This window comes from Pseudophryne corroboree, chromosome 1 (assembly GCF_028390025.1).
Source record: "Pseudophryne corroboree isolate aPseCor3 chromosome 1, aPseCor3.hap2, whole genome shotgun sequence".
Taxonomy (NCBI): Eukaryota; Metazoa; Chordata; class Amphibia; order Anura; family Myobatrachidae; genus Pseudophryne; species Pseudophryne corroboree.
The window spans coordinates 699,832,538-699,848,582 of NC_086444.1; the positions used below are offsets into that span (position 1 = coordinate 699,832,538).

At 45.6% G+C, this 16,045-nt stretch overlaps 1 protein-coding gene and 1 pseudogene across 1 annotated transcript in view; both read left to right on the forward strand.

The window, feature by feature from the left end:
• Positions 1 to 16,045, forward strand: part of GIPC3 (GIPC PDZ domain containing family member 3) — a 303,143-nt gene that overhangs the window by 187,659 nt on the left and 99,439 nt on the right. The gene's annotated exons all lie outside the window — the stretch shown is intronic.
• LOC134936621 (5S ribosomal RNA) lies at positions 12,647 to 12,764 on the forward strand (annotated as a pseudogene).

A 16,045-nucleotide genomic window follows, 5' to 3' on the forward strand; every position in this document is an offset into this window, starting at 1 on the left:
CTCCCTTCCTGCCCTGTTTTGTCGGCTGTCCTCCGAGTCCCGGCTCCCGCCCGTGCTCACTTCTAGACAGTGGCAGTGAGTAGTGTGTGCCCTGCCGCCCTGCCATTTTCGACCGCTGGTCCGCTGGAGGAGAACAGTATCCTGCCTGAGCCTTCAGAATGTGAGTGAGAGACTCACTCACTGTCTTTGTGTGCACCAGGGCACAGTTCAGGCCAGGCAGGGGGTGGGGGTGTATAAGAAAATAAAGGGTTATTATTATTATTACTATATATATATATATATATATATAGCTTGTAGAAGGTGGCACTCCCAGGACTTATATATATATATATATATATATATATATATATATATATATATATATATAAGGTGTAAAGAGCTGGCACTCAATGGATGGTCCGTTAGTTGCCTTCCCAAAAACGCCTTGCAGCGAATTAAAGACAGCTTGTAAAAGGCGGCACTCCTAGGACTTACTTATAGATAATATAAATGGGTGACGAGCAACACAATAAGCTGTTAACGTTTCAGTTTTATTACAAATACTTTCGTCAGTTTTTGTAATAAAACTGAAACGTTAACAGCTTATTGTGTTGCTCGTCACCCATTTATATTATCTATAAGTAAGTCCTAGGAGTGCCGCCTTTTACAAGCTGTCTTTAATTCGCTGCAAGGCGTTTTTGGGAAGGCAACTAACGGATCATCCATTGAGTGCCAGCTCTTTACACCTTTTATATATATATATATATATATATATAAATATACACATACACTGCTCAGAAAAATAAAGGGAACACTAAAATAACTTATCCTAGATCTGAATGAATGAAATATTCTTATTAAATACATTGTTCTTTACATAGTTGAATGTGCTGACAACAAAATCACAAAAAAATTATCAATGGAAATCAAATTTATTAACCCATGGAGTTCTGGATTTGGAGTCACCCTCAAAATTAAAGTGGAAAAACACACTACAGGCTGATCCAACTTTGATGTAATGTCCTTAAAACAAATCAAAATGAGGCTCAGTAGTGTGTGTGGCCTCCACGTGCCTGTATGACCTCCCTACAACACCTGGGCATGCTCCTGATGAGGTGGCGGATGGTCTCCTGAGGGATCTCCTCCCAGACCTGGACTAAAGCATCCGCCAACTCCTGGACAGTCTGTGGTGCAACGTGGCGTTGGTGGATGGAGCGAGACATGATGTCCCAGATGTGCTCAATTGGATTCAGGTCTGGGGAACGGGCGGGCCAGTCCATAGCATCAATGCCTTCGTCTTGCAGGGACTGCTGACACACTCCAGCCACATGAGGTCTAGCATTGTCTTGCATTAGGAGGAACCCAGGGCCAACCGCACCAGCATATGGTCTCACAAGGGGTCTGAGGATCTCATCTCGGTACCTAATGGCAGTCGGGCTACCTCTAGCGAGCACATGGAGGGCTGTGCGACCCCCCAAAGAAATGCCACCCCACACCATTACTGACTCACTGCCAAACCGGTCATGCTGGAGGATGTTGCAGGCAGCAGAACGTTCTCCTTGGCGTCTCCAGACTCTGTCACGTCTGTCACATGTGCTCAGTGAGAACCTGCTTTCATCTGTGAAGAGCACAGGGCGCCAGTGGCGAATTTGCCAATCTTGGTGTTCTCTGGCAAATGCCAAACGTCCTCCACGGTGTTGGGCTGTAAGCACAACCCCCACCTGTGGACGTCGGGCCCTCATACCACCCTCATAGAGTCTGTTTCTGATCGTTTGAGTAGACACATGCACATTTGTGGCTTGCTGGAGGTAATTTTGCAGGGCTCTGGCAGTGCTCCTCCTGTTCCTCCTTGCACAAAGGCGGAGGTAGCGGTCCTGCTGCTGGGTTGTTGCCCTCCTACGGCCTCCTCCACGTCTCCTGATGTGCTGGCCTGTCTCCTGGTAGCGCCTCCATGCTCTGGACACTACGCTGACAGACACAGCAAACCTTCTTGCCACAGCTCGCATTGACGTGCTATCCTGGATGAGCTGCACTACCTGAGCCACTTCTGTGGGTTGTAGGGAGGTCATACAGGCACGTGGAGGCCACACACACTACTGAGCCTCATTTTGACTTGTTTTAAGGACATTACATCAAAGTTGGATCAGCCTGTAGTGTGTTTTTCCACTTTAATTTTGAGTGTGACTCCAAATCCAGACCTCCATGGGTTAATAAATTTGATTTTCATTGATAATTTTTGTGTGATTTTGTTGTCAGCACATTCAACTATGTAAAGAACAAAGTATTTAATAAGAATATTTCATTTATTCAGATCTAGGATGTGTTATTTTAGTGTTCCCTTTATTCTTTTGAGCAGTGTATATATATAATCTATCCTTACAGCAGCAGCCGGCACTCCCATAAAAGCACAACTTGCTCAGGTGCTCAGAAAGATAGATATATAAAGGTCCATAAAAAACTGGCACTCAGAGACAGCAAAATGATTAAAAAGCAATATGTAATATCCATGTCAAGAAAATATGGGGCTAGGCACACCCAGTGGGCGGGGCTAGGCACACCATTCCAGTCGTGCACCCCCTAATAAAATGTGCTGCGCACGCCTATGCCCCTACCCCCATAACCCTCCCTAGCCACTGCCTAACCCTAACCTTCCCCTGTAAGTGCTTAAACCTAACCTCCCGTCCCCGCTTCCTAAACCTAACCCTCCCGGCCCACAGCTTAACTCTAACCCCCCCACCAAGAGGGTGCCAACCCTAACTCTACCTCTGCAGCCTCAACCTAACCTCTCCCCACGCGGCTTACCCCTGCTGTGTCGCGGTGTGTGTATGATTGGCATTCTGAGTGTTGGTAATCTGACACAGGAATGTGCACCTATTCAGGATGCCGGTATTCGAAACAGTGTTAGGATTCCGGCGTCGGTAATCTGACTGCCGGGATCCCTACAGCATCCTATATATAATTATATGTGTACATACAGTATATATATATATATATATATATATATCATAAACAATGTAGGAAAGGGCACTCAGTTCATCGTAGTAAAACTTTTTTTTTTTTTCACCCAAGTTGGGCACTTGGGTTTAAATAAAAATGTGTTTTTCTACGATGAACTAAGGGGATCATTCCGACCTGATCGCAGCGTGCTTTCGTTCGCACAACTGCGTCCGGGTCACTACTGTGCTTGCACGGGGGCCGTAATGCGCACGCGCATCATTGCCCGGCGCCGGGCAACAACGCTGACTACAAAGGAAGCGGTCGCAGTGGCGACCGCAAGAAGATTGACTGCAGGAAGGCGTTCCGGGGCAGCAACTCACCGTTTGGAGCCGTTTTCGGGGAGTGGTAAGGAAAACGCATGCGTGTCCAGGCAAACGGAGGGTGGATGTATGACGTCAAAGCCGTTTACATCATCGCTGGATCCATCGCACAGGGTAAGTATGTCCAGGGCTGGTCTTGTTTTGTAAGAAACTTTAGCATAGCAGGGCTGCACAAGCGATCGCAGCCCTGCTATGCTAAAATACACTCCCCCATAGGCGGAGATTAGTTGACCGCACCAGCAGTAAAAATTTGCTTGGTGCGGTCAACTCGGAATGAGGGCCTAAGTGCCCTTTCCTACATTGCTTTTGTTAACCTAGACTGTAATGGAACAGACTTAAGGGAGCACCGCATATAGCGGGTCATTCCGACCCATTCTCATGCAGCGTCGTTGCTCGCCGGGCAGCGGCTAGGCAAAGAAGAAAGTGATCGCTAGCGCGATCGCAAAAAGATTGACAGCAAGGAGGCGTTCCGGGGCGTCTACTCGCCATTTTCCGGGCGTGGAGATCCGAACGCAGGCGTGTCCAGGTGTTTGGAGGGCGGATGTCTGACGTCAATCCCGGGACCTTCTTTGCTGGATCTGCCGCACAGGGTAAGTAGGTCTGACCCCGGTCTTGTTTTGCAGGAAACTTTTTTAGCATAGCAGGGCTGCACAAGCGATCGCAGCCCTGCTATGCTAAATTACACTCCCCCATAGGCGGAGATTAGTTGATCGCACCAGCAGCAAAAAGTTGCTTGGTGCAATCAACTCGGAATGAGGGCCATAGCCGTTTATTGGAGTGCGCCAGTATCTACAGATCTTAATAGAATTACAATTTTAAGTAAACATAGAGCTAATTATATTTTGATTTCTAAGAGTTTATTTCAGTTCTCTAATAAAGCTGTGATTGTGCATCACACCCAGTCTTGCAGTTTATTTTATGTACAAAACTGTATACTGTAAAACTACAAGAACCCACAACACAGCATCTGCAGCGTCTCCTCTTCTCCCTACTAAATTATCTGTCAGTTCTGAATGAATGAATGAATGAATGAATGGATGGAATTTTCCTACCAATAAACTTTCAACAAAGTAAACTGGATTATTAAGAAATAAGGGAAAAATAACATATATATATATATATATATATATATATATATATATTAGGATATTGGATTCGGTTCCGCGGCCGTGTTTTGGATTCGGACGCGTTTTGGCAAAACCTCCCTTAAATTTTTTTGTCGGATTCGGGTGTGTTTTGGATTCGAGTGTTTTTTTTCAAAAACCCCTCAAAAACAGCTTAAATCATAGAATTTGGTGGGTAATTTTGATCCCATAGTATTATTAACCTCAATAACCATCATTTCCACTAATTTCCAGTCTATTATGAAAACCTCACACCTCACAATATTATTTTTAGTCCTAAAATTTGCACAGAGGTCGCTGGATGACTAAGCTAAGTGACCCAAGTGGGCGTCACAAACACCTGGCCCATCTAGGAGTGGCACTGCAGTGTCAGACAGGAAGGCACTTAAAAAAATTGGCCCCAAGCATCACATGATGCAAAGATAAATAAAAAAAAAAGAGGTGCAAGATGGAATTGTCCTTGGGCCCCCCCACCCTGGGCCCCCCCCACCCTGGGCCCCCCCCCACCCTGGGCCCTCCCACCCACCCTTATGTTGTATAAACAGGACATGCACACTTTAACAAACCCATCATTTCAGCGACAGGGTCTGCCACACGACTGTGGCTGAAATGACTGGTTGGTTTGGGCCCCCACCAAAAAAGAAGCAATCAATCGCTCCTTGCACAAACTGGCTCTACAGCAGCAAGATGTCGACCTCATCATCATCCTTTGATTCCTCACCCCTTTCACTGTGTACATCCCCCTCCTCACAGAGTATTAATTCGTCCCCACTGGAATCTACCATCACAGGTCCCTGTGTACTTTCTGGACGCAATTGCTGGTGAATGTCTCCATGGAGGAATTGATTATAATTCATTTTGATGAACATCATCTTCTCCACATTTTGTGGAAGTAACCTTGTACGCCGATCGCTGACAAGGTGACCGGCTGCACTAAACACTCTTTCGGAGTACACGCTGGAGGGGGGGCAAGTTAGGTAAAATAAAGCCAGTTTGTGCAAGGGCCTCCAAATTGCCTCTTTTTCCTGCCAGTATACGTACGGACTGTCTGACGTGCCTACTTGGATGCTGTCACTCATATAATCCTCCACCATTCTTTCAATGGTGACAGAATCATATGCAGTGACAGTAGACGACATGTCAGTAATCGTTGGCAGGTCCTTCAGTCCGGACCAGATGTCAGTTTTCGCTCCTGACTGCCCTGCATCACCGCCAGCGGGTGGTTTTAGAAATTTGATCCTTTTCCTGGCAGCTCCAGTGGTGGCAGAAAATGAAGGAGGAGCTGTTGGTGGGTCACGTTCAGCTTGACTTGACAATTGTCTCACCAGCAGGTCTTTGAACATCTGCAGACTTGTGTCTGCCGGAAAGAGAGATACAACATAGGCTTTAAACCTAGGATCGAGCATGGTGGCCAAAATGTAGTGCTCTGATTTCAACAGATTGACCACCCGTGAATCCTGGTTAAGCGAATTAAGGGCTCCATCCACAAGTCCCACATGCCTAGCGGAATCGCTTCATTTTAGCTCCTCCTTCAATCTCTCCAGCTGCTTCTGCAAAAGCCTGATGAGGGGAATGACCTGACTCAGGCTGGCAGTGTCTGAACTAACTTCACGTGTGGCAAGTTCAAAGGGTTGCAGAACCTTGCACAACGTTGAAATTATTCTCCACTGCGCTTGAGTCAGGTCCATTCCCCCTCCTTTGCCTATATCGTAGGCAGATGTATAGGCTTGAATGGCCTTTTGCTGCTCCTCCATCCTTTGAAGCATATAGAGGGTTGAATTCCACCTCGTTACCACCTCTTGCTTCAGCTGATGGCGGGGAATGTTCAGGGATGTTTGCTGGTGCTCCAGTCTTCGGCATGCCATGGCTGAATGCCAAAAGTGGCCCGCAATTCTTCGGGCCACTGACAGCATCTCTTGCACGCCCCTGTCGTTTTTTAAAAAAATTCTCCAATTTAATTGTATGTGCAAAACATGGGACGTGCTGGAATTTGCCCACATGTAATGCACGCACAATATTGGTGGCATTGTCCGATGTCACAAATCCCCAGGAGAGTCCTATTGGGGTAAGCCAATCTGCGATGATGTTCCTCAGTTTCCATAAGAGGTTGTCAGCTGTGTGCCTCTTATGGAAAGCAGTGATACAAAGCGTAGCCTGCCTAGGAACCAGTTGGCATTTGCGAGATGCTGCTACTGGTGCCGCCGCTGCTGTTCTTGCTGCGGGAGGCAATACATCTACCCAGTGGGCTGTCACAGTCATATAGTCCTTAGTCTGCCCTGCTCCACTTGTCCACATGTCCGTGGTTAAGTGGACATTGGATACAACTGCATTTTTTAGGACACTGGTGACTCTTTTTCTGACGTCTGTGTACATTCTCGGTATCGCCTGCCTAGAGAAGTGAAACCTAGATGGTATTTGGTACCGGGGACACACTACCTCAAGAAATTCTCTAAGTCCCTGTGAACTAACGCCGGATACCACTCCCAGCAGCAACAACAGCAGCGCCAGCAGCAGTAGGCGTTACACTCAAGGATCCATTGGAGGAATCCCAGTCAGGAGAGGACTCGTCAGACTTGCCAGTGACATGGCCTGCAGGACTATTGGCGTTCCTGTCTAAGGAGGAAATTGACACGGAGGGAGTTGGTGGTGTGGTTTGCAGGAGCTTGGGTACAAGAGGAAGAACGGATTTAGTTGTCAGTGTACTGCTTCCGCTGTTACCCAAAGTTTTTAACTTGCAATGACTTCTGATGAATGCGCTCCAGGTGACGTATAAGGGAGGATGTTCCTAGGTGGTTAACGTCTTTACCCCTACTTATAACAGCTTGACAAAGGCAACACACGGCTTGACACCAGTTGTCCGCATTTCTGTTTAAATAATTCCACACCGAAGAGGTGATTTTTTGGGGGGTATTTTGACCAGGCATGTCAATGGCCATATTCATCCCACGGACAACAGGTGTCTCCCCAGATGCCTGACTTAAACAAACCACCTCTCCATCAGAATCCTCATGGTCAATTTCCCCCTCAGCGCCAGCAAAACCCATATCCTCATCCTGGTGTACTTCAACAGTGACATCTTCAATTTGAATATCAGGAACTCTACTGTGGGTGCTCCTTCCAGCACTTGCAGGGGGCGTGCAAATGGTGGAAGGAGCCACCTCTTCCCGTCCAGTGTTGGGAAGGTCAGGCATCGCAACCGACACAATTGGACTCTCCTTGGGGATTTGTGATTTAGAAGAATGCACAGTTCTTTGCTGTGCTTTTGCCAGCTTAACTCTTTTCATTTTTCTAGCGGGAGGATGAGTGCTTCCATCCTCATGTGAAGCTGACCCACTAGTCATGAGGAACATAGGCCAGGGCCTTAGCCGTTCCTTGCCACTCCGTGCCGTAAATGGCATATTGGCAAGTTTACGCTTCTCCTCGGACGCTTTTAATTTAGATTTTTCAGTCATTTTACTGAACTTTTGTTTTTTGGATTTTACATGCTCTCTACTATGACATTGGGCATCGGCCTTGGCAGATGACGTTGAGGGCATTTCATCGTCTCTGCCATGACTAGTGGCAGCAGCTTCAGCACTAGGTGGAAGTGGATCTTGATCTTTCCCTATTTTACCCTCCAAATTTTTGTTCTCCATTTTTTAATGTGTGGAATTATATGCCAGCTGCAAGATACAGCAATGGACAACTGTACTGTACTACTATATACTGGTGGTCACCACAATGCAGCACTGTACTACTATATACTAGTCCCCACAATGCAGCACAGATATTGAACACTGATCAGGAGAATAGAACTGAGTCTGACACTGAGCTGCAAGATGCAGCAATGGACAACTGTACTGTAGTACTATATACTGGTGGTCACCACAATGCAGCACTGTACTACTATATACTGGTCCCCGCAATGCAGCAAAGATATTGAGCACTGATCCGGAGAATAGAACTGAGTCTGACACGGAGCTGCAAGATACAGCAATGGACAACTGTACTGTACTACTATATACTGGTGGTCACCACAATGCAGCACTGTACTACTATATACTGGTCCCCACAATACAGCACACTGTGCACAGATATTGAGCTTTTCAGGCAGAGAATGTAGCCACGTCCTCTCCGCTCAATCGACAATGCATGAGTGAAAATGGCGGCGACGCGCGGCTCTTTATATGGAATCCGAATCTCGCGAGAATCCGACAGCGGGATGATGACGTTTTCCCCTGTTCGGGTTTTGCGTGTTAGGCGGGAAGAACCGAGGCTGCCTCGGACCCGTATAAACCACGTGAAGTTCGGGGGGGGTTCAGATCTCGACGAACCGAACCCGCTCATCTCTAATACATATACACAGTATAGTATATACAGGGGTGAAAGTGAGCCGGAATGGTGTGGAACTGCGTTCCATCAGTTCTATTTGCAGACGGAACGCAGTTCCGCCTCCTCCAGGTCACAACCTGATGTATGGCGGCGCCGCAGAGAGATGACGGACGCCCACTGAGATTGTGTTACCTCTCCACAGCGGAAGCCGGAGGCAGGAGCTCACTACTGAGCTACGTCTTCCGGCTCTGTCAGTGTGTGCTATGGGACAGTCATCATGACATCTCCCCCATAGTGCCAAGGAGCGGACGCCAGGAGGACTGCAGCGGTCAGGTGCTGTAGCGGGGCTTGGTGAGCATGTGAGGTTTTTTTTATACGTTTGAATGTAAGCGGCTCTTCTACTGGGGGAAAACTACTGGGGGAGAACTAAATAACAGCTAACTACTGGGGGCGCACTACATAGGGGTGAACTACATAGGGGCTAACTACTGGGGGCAAACTATATAGGGGCTAACTACATAGGGGTTAACTACTGGGGTTGCACTACATAGGGGCTAACTACTGGGGGCAAACTACATAGAGGCTAACTACATGGGGCTAACTACCGGGGGCGAACTACATAGGGGCTAACTACTGGGTGCAACTGCATAGGGGCTAACTACTGGGGGCAAACTAAATAGGGCTAACTACATAGGGGCAAACTAAGGGGGCAAACTACATAGGGGCAAACTACATAGGGGCAAACTACTGGGGCAAACTACATAGGGGCGAACTACTGGGGGTGAACTACATGGGGCTAACTACTGGGGGTGAACTACATAGGGGCTAACTACTGGGGGCGAACTACATAGGGGCTAACTACTGGAGGCAAACTTATCTAAGGGAGTTCAAACTCAAAATGGAGTATCTAAGGGCGCTGATCTCAGGTCTGGAGGAGGGGAGTTTCTGGTGTCCCTAGATATCAAGGATGCGTACCTCCACATTCTGATTTGGCCGCCACATCAGGCTTTTCTTGGGTTTGCACTGTTAGACAATCACTATCAGTGCCAGGCACTGCCATTCGGTCTCTCCATGGCACCGAGGGTCTTCACCAAGGTGATGGCAGAGATGATTGTTCTCCTCCGAACATGATTCCATATCTGGACGATCTGCTGATAAAGGCATCGTCCAGGGAGAAGTTGTTACAGTCCATTGCTCTCACGACTCATCTGCTCTGGGAGCACAGTTGGATGCTGAACCTTCCAAAGTCACATTTGGAGCCGACAAGGAAGCTGTCTTTCCTGGGGATGATCCTCGACACAGAGGTGCAGGGGGTGTGTCTGCCAGGGGGAGAAAGCACTGGTGATACAGACAATGGTCCGGGATGTCTTGAAGCCTGCCCGGGTATCAGTTCATCAGTGCATTTGCCTTCTGGGGAAGATGGTTGCCTCTTACGAGCCTCTGCAGTACGGAAGATTTCATGCTCGGTCTTTCCAACTGGATCTACTAGACCAGTGGTCGGGATCTCACCTACACATGTGCCAGAGGATACGTCTGTCGCCGAAAGCAAGGATTTCACTCCTCTGGTGGCTGCAACTGCCTCACCTTCTGGAGGGCCGCAGGTTCGGGGTCCAGAACTGGATCCTTCTAACCACGGATGCAAGTTTCAGAGGTTGGGGAGCAGTCACCCAAGGGGAAACCTTCCAAGGAAGGTAATCAAGTCAGGAATCCCTTCTTCCAATAAACATTCTGGAGCTAAGAGCCGTGCACAACGGTCTTTGTCAAGCAGCACGCCTTCTGCAAGATCAGGCCATTCTGGTGCAGTCGGACAATGTTACGACAGTGCCTACATAAACTGACAGGGCGGAACGAAGAGCAGAGCTGCAAAGTCAGAGGTGACAAAAATCCTCCTCTGTGCAGAAAGGCACGCGGCGGCGCTGTCAGCAATCTTCATTCCGGGAGTGGACAACTGGGAAGCGGACTTCCTCAGCAGGCACGATCTCCATCCAGGAGGATGGGGCCTCCATCCGAAGGTGTTCGCAGAGGTGACCGGTCGCTGGGGCGTACCTCAAATAGGCATGATGGCCTTGCATCTCAACAAGAAACTTCGGAGGTACTGTTCCAGGTTGAGAGACCCACAAGCAGTGGCGGTGGATGCCCTGGTGACACCGTGGGTATTCCAGTCAGTGTATGTGTTCCCTCCACTTCCGCTCATTCCAAGAATTCTAAAGTTGGTAAAAAAAACAGGAGTTCAGGCGATCCTCATTGCTCCAGACTGGCCACAGAGGGCTTGATACGCAGATCTGCTGGATCTACTGCTGGAAGATCCAAGGCCTCTTCCTCTTAGGGAGGATCTTCTACTACAGAGGCTGTTCGCTTATCAAGACTTACCAAGGCTATGTTTGACGGCATGGCGGTTGAGCGCCAGATCTTAGCTCGGAAGGATATTCCGAGCGTGGTTATTCCTACCCTGATACAGGCTAGGAAGGGAGTAACATCTAAACATTACCATCAAATTTGGAAAAAGTATGTGTCTTGGTGTGAATCCAAGAAATTTCCTGCGGCTGAGTTTCAACTTGGACGGTTCTCCTATTCCTGCAAGCAGGTGTAGATATGGGCCTACGGTTGGGATCCTTAAAGGTTCAAATTTCGGCTTTATCCATTTTCTTCCAGAAACAATTGGCTGCCCTCCCTGAGGTTCATACCTTTTTGAAAGGGGTTCTGCACATCCAGCCTCCCTTTGTGGCGCCGACGGCACCCTGAGATCTTGACATGGTGTTGCATTTCTTGCAATCGGATTGGTTTGAGCCTTTACAGGAGGCTGAGGTCAAGTTTCTCACGTGGAAGGCTGTCACATTGTTGGCCTTGGCTTCTGCGCGACGTGTGTCGGAATTGGTGGCTATGTCCTGTAAAAGCTCCTACTTGATCTTCCATGAAGATAGAGCGGAGCTCAGGATGCATCAGCAGTTGCTTCCTAAGGTTGTGTCGGCTTTTCATATCAACAAGCTATTGTGGTGCCAGTGGCTAAAGACTCCAATTGCATCAAAGTCCTTGAATGTTGTGAGGGCTTTGAAGATATATGTGAAGAGGACAGCTCGTCACAGAAAATCGGACTCTCTGTTTGTCCTTTATGATCCCAAGAAAATTAGGTGTCCTGCTTCTAAGCAGATGATTTCTCGCTGGATCAGGTTCACTATCCAGCATGCATATTCTATGGCAGGATTGCTGTGTCCAAAATCTGTTAAGGCCCACTCTACTCGTAAGTGGGTTCTTCCTGGGCAGCTGCCCAGGGTGTCTCGGCTTTACAGCTTTGCCGGGCTGCTACTTGGTCAGGGTCAAACACATTTGCTAAGTTCTACAAGTTCGATACTTTGGCCTCTGTGGACCTACAGTTTGGTCAAGCAGTTCTACAGGAGCCTCCGCACTATCCCTCACATTCTGGGAGCTTTGGTACATCAATTGAAAAGAAAAAGAGAAAGACAAAAAAACCTTGTTTGGGAGCACTCATTTGTTATCATAAATATCATATATGTGATTGGAAGTATGAAAATGAAATAAAACTTAACCTTTATTTGTTTCTTGAATAAAATATTTATGTGTGAAAAATAATTTGAAAATCATGTCTAATGACTGTTGTTCTTTGTGTATAAATCTTGTTTAACCTTTTTAACAAATAAGGTACCATACTATCCTGAATACGCTCGATCCTGTCCGATCTCGGAAGCTAAGCAGGTATGGCCTGGTCAGTACTAGGAAGGGAAACCTCCTGAGAATACCAGGTGCAGTGGGCCTTTTTCCAAGGAACTTTCCTTTCTGCCTCACACCCTTCAATTTTCTATACACTCTCTCATCTGGAAATACCATTTCAGACTATTCATGGTCCTGATTTATGTAAAGTGCAGAAAATAGATGTGGTCCCCCCTTCTCCTTCAAACGGCCCACGACCATACTACCCTGAATACACCCGATCCTGTCCGATCTCAGAAGCTAAGCAGGTATGGCCTGGTCAGTACTAGGAAGGGAAACCTCCTGAGAATACCAGGTGCAGTGGGCCTTTTTTCCAATGAGACCTTTACCATTTCTTCCATTCTCTTTACATTAACCATGAGCGTAATTATGAATAACAATTGAATCATCCATCACAATATTCTGATAGGCATGCACAGTGATTTTTTGGATACCCTTAAATTTCAAGCAATCATTGGTATCCTCAATCAATTTCCTGATATTTTCACCTTTTAATCATCTTGTACCTTATTTGTTAGAAAGGTTAAACAAGATTTATACACAAAGAGCAACAGTCATTAGACATGATTCTCAAATTATTTTTCACACATAAATCTTTTATTCAAGAAACAAATAAAGGTTAAGTTTTATTTCATTTTCATACTTCCAATCACATATATGATATTTATGATAACAAATGAGTGCTCCCAAACAAGGGTTTTTTGTCTTTCTCTTTTTCTTTTCAATTGTAGTCTAACCTACAAAATTCCTGGGAGCACCACCAATCATTTGCAGTTCAGGATTTATTTGGTAACTGCATGTACATTGGTATTTCATGTTTCTCGCCAATTTATAACTTCAGTAAAATTGTTTAGACTAGTGCGGTTCCACACGAAATATAACTTTGGTACATCCCCATGGTACTAATGTGCACCCCAGCAGCCTCTAGGACGCAAGAGAAAATAGGATTTTAATTACCTACCGGTAAATCCTTTTCTTGTAGTCCATAGAGGATGATGGGCACCCGCCCAGCGCTTCGTTCTCCTGCTGTGGTTATTTAGTTCAGTACTGCTTTGCTATGAACTTTTGGATAATATCACATATGGCAATGAATAAGGCTGGTTGAGTGTCAATCAATTCTTAATATCACTGTAAAAAGATTTTAATTACCAACACCCCTGTCAATTATAATTGAAAATGTGAATGTAATAGATTAACATGCAACAGCCACAGTTTCCCAAACCACACCCACAGTTTTATGTGGATTTTTTTGGATAGTATCACGCTTGGCAGTGAATATGGCTGGTTGAATCTCTTCTTTTAAGCACGAACTCCAATAGTTCTAATAAGAATTGTTTAAAATGATCCATACCCTCAGTATGCAGAAAATAGCTAATTGCGCGTATCCCATCCTCGTGTCTAATACTCGTGTATAGTGATTCAACATCGAGAGTCACGAGGTATTGACCATCAAAAAGTTGGATATCGTTAATTTTACGTAAAACATCTCTAGTGTCCTGTACATATGAGGGTAGTGTATGCATGTGATGTTGGAGGTATTGGTCTAGAAAAATACTTTCTTGTTCCAACAGACCCTCTATGCCCGACATTATAGGTCTGCCAGGGGGGTTGTCAAGATTTTTATGTACCTTGGGTAACATGTAAAACGTAGGGGTGCTATATTATTTTGTAAATACCTCTATATGAGATAATACATCACGTGATTTATAGGGAGTTTTGTTGTGGTGCCGCAAATCTTTGTCACACTTATATGATTAATTAATGGAGATTCAACCAGCCATATTCACTGCCAAGCGTGATACTATCCAAAAAAATCCACATAAAACTGTGGGTGTGGTTTGGGAAACTGTGGCTGTGGCATGTTAATCTATTACATTCACATTTTCAATTATAATTGACAGTGGTGTCGGTAATTAAAATCTTTTTACAGTGATATTAAGAATTGATTGACACTCAACCAGCCTTATTCACTGCCATATGTAGTATTATCCAAAAATTCATACGGAATTGAGGGTGTGATATGGGCAATTTTAGCTATAGCATATGTAATCATTCACATTGATGATTTGAACTAACAATGGGCTGTGTTGGCTACAGTATTTTACATTGATATTGTAGATTAATTGACACTTAATCAGCCATATCTTATACCCAAAGTGACACTATCCAATACTCCATACGAGATTCTGGGTATGTGTGGTAAATTTTTGCTGTTTTATGTGTAATCACTTATACTGATACTATTAATTCTAGGTGACACCCAACCAGTTGTACCTATCTCCCAACGTGAAATCATTAAATTGCACATGGAATTATATGTGTGGTTTTGGGTTTTTATGTGTATACGTTAATATCTTTGTCTTGTCTTGTGGTAGATTATTTTAAATGGTAGAATTAAAAGTTATATTTTATGTGATAATATCTTCCAATGAGTGCCCCCAGAAAAACTAGAGTTTCTTTTTCTTCTGTTTATTCTATAGATTGCTAACAAACTCTCAGGGGTGCACCTCCACATGTGTTAATTTGATACCCTTTTATAGGGATAACATTACAAATTATTGTGGTATATTAATTTGATGGTTATTTCAACCACAATATTCAACTCCTATTACCTGTGCTCAAGTTTCTCTTTTCCTCTCCCTCTCACCCTTACCTTTCCCTCTATCAAGTTATACCCCATGGTACTAATGTGGACCCCAGCATCCTCTACGGACTACAAGAAAAGGATTTACCAGTAGGTAATTAAAATCCTATTGTTAAACAGCAATGGCCCTGGTACTGAACCCTGTGGTATACCTCTGAGCACTGAGGCCCATTCAGAGAACATTCCATTAATCACCACTCGCTGTTCCCTGTTGTACAGCCAATTACTCACACCACGTACAAAAAGCGCTCCTAATTTGAAAATTAGTTTCTTATGTGGGACTTTATCAAAGGGCTTATCAAAGTCCAAAAAGACCACATTCACTGCTTTACCCTGATCAATATTATCGCTCACTTTCTCGTAGAACCTTATTAAGTTAGTTTGACATGGCCTGTCCTTCACAAAACCATGCTGATTCCTAGTAATAACCTTGGAGGTATCCAAGTATTCTAGTATGCTATCCCTTAATATACCTTCCAGTATTTTCCCCACTATAGATGTCAAACTTACCAGTCTGTAGTCACCGGGATGAGTTTTAATTTTAAATATTGGGACTACTCTGCTATACGCTGGGCCATCTTAACAGCAGTGTAGGCCCCTGGGCACAGCAATGCACTGGGCCCCCTACCCATCCTCCAGCGCTAGGGGTGGGAGGTGCTATCAGCGGCAGCTTTGATGTCCCACGGGCAGTAGGGGGTGTTCTATCTTCCGCACAGCAGGTAGGACCTGGAGCAGTAATTTCTGCTAATTACTCCTTTACTGCACAGATAAACTATAGAAGGGGGCATTAGGCTGATTGCAGAAGCCCTGGTACATGACTTCCAGGGTGGTAGGGGATGTTTAATACGTAGAGGAGAGGTGGATAGTGGAGTGGGGTTAATATTTATCATTTTCCGGTGGGAGGGCAGTTTGCTTGACTGCAGATATCTCAAGTTCCTGAATTC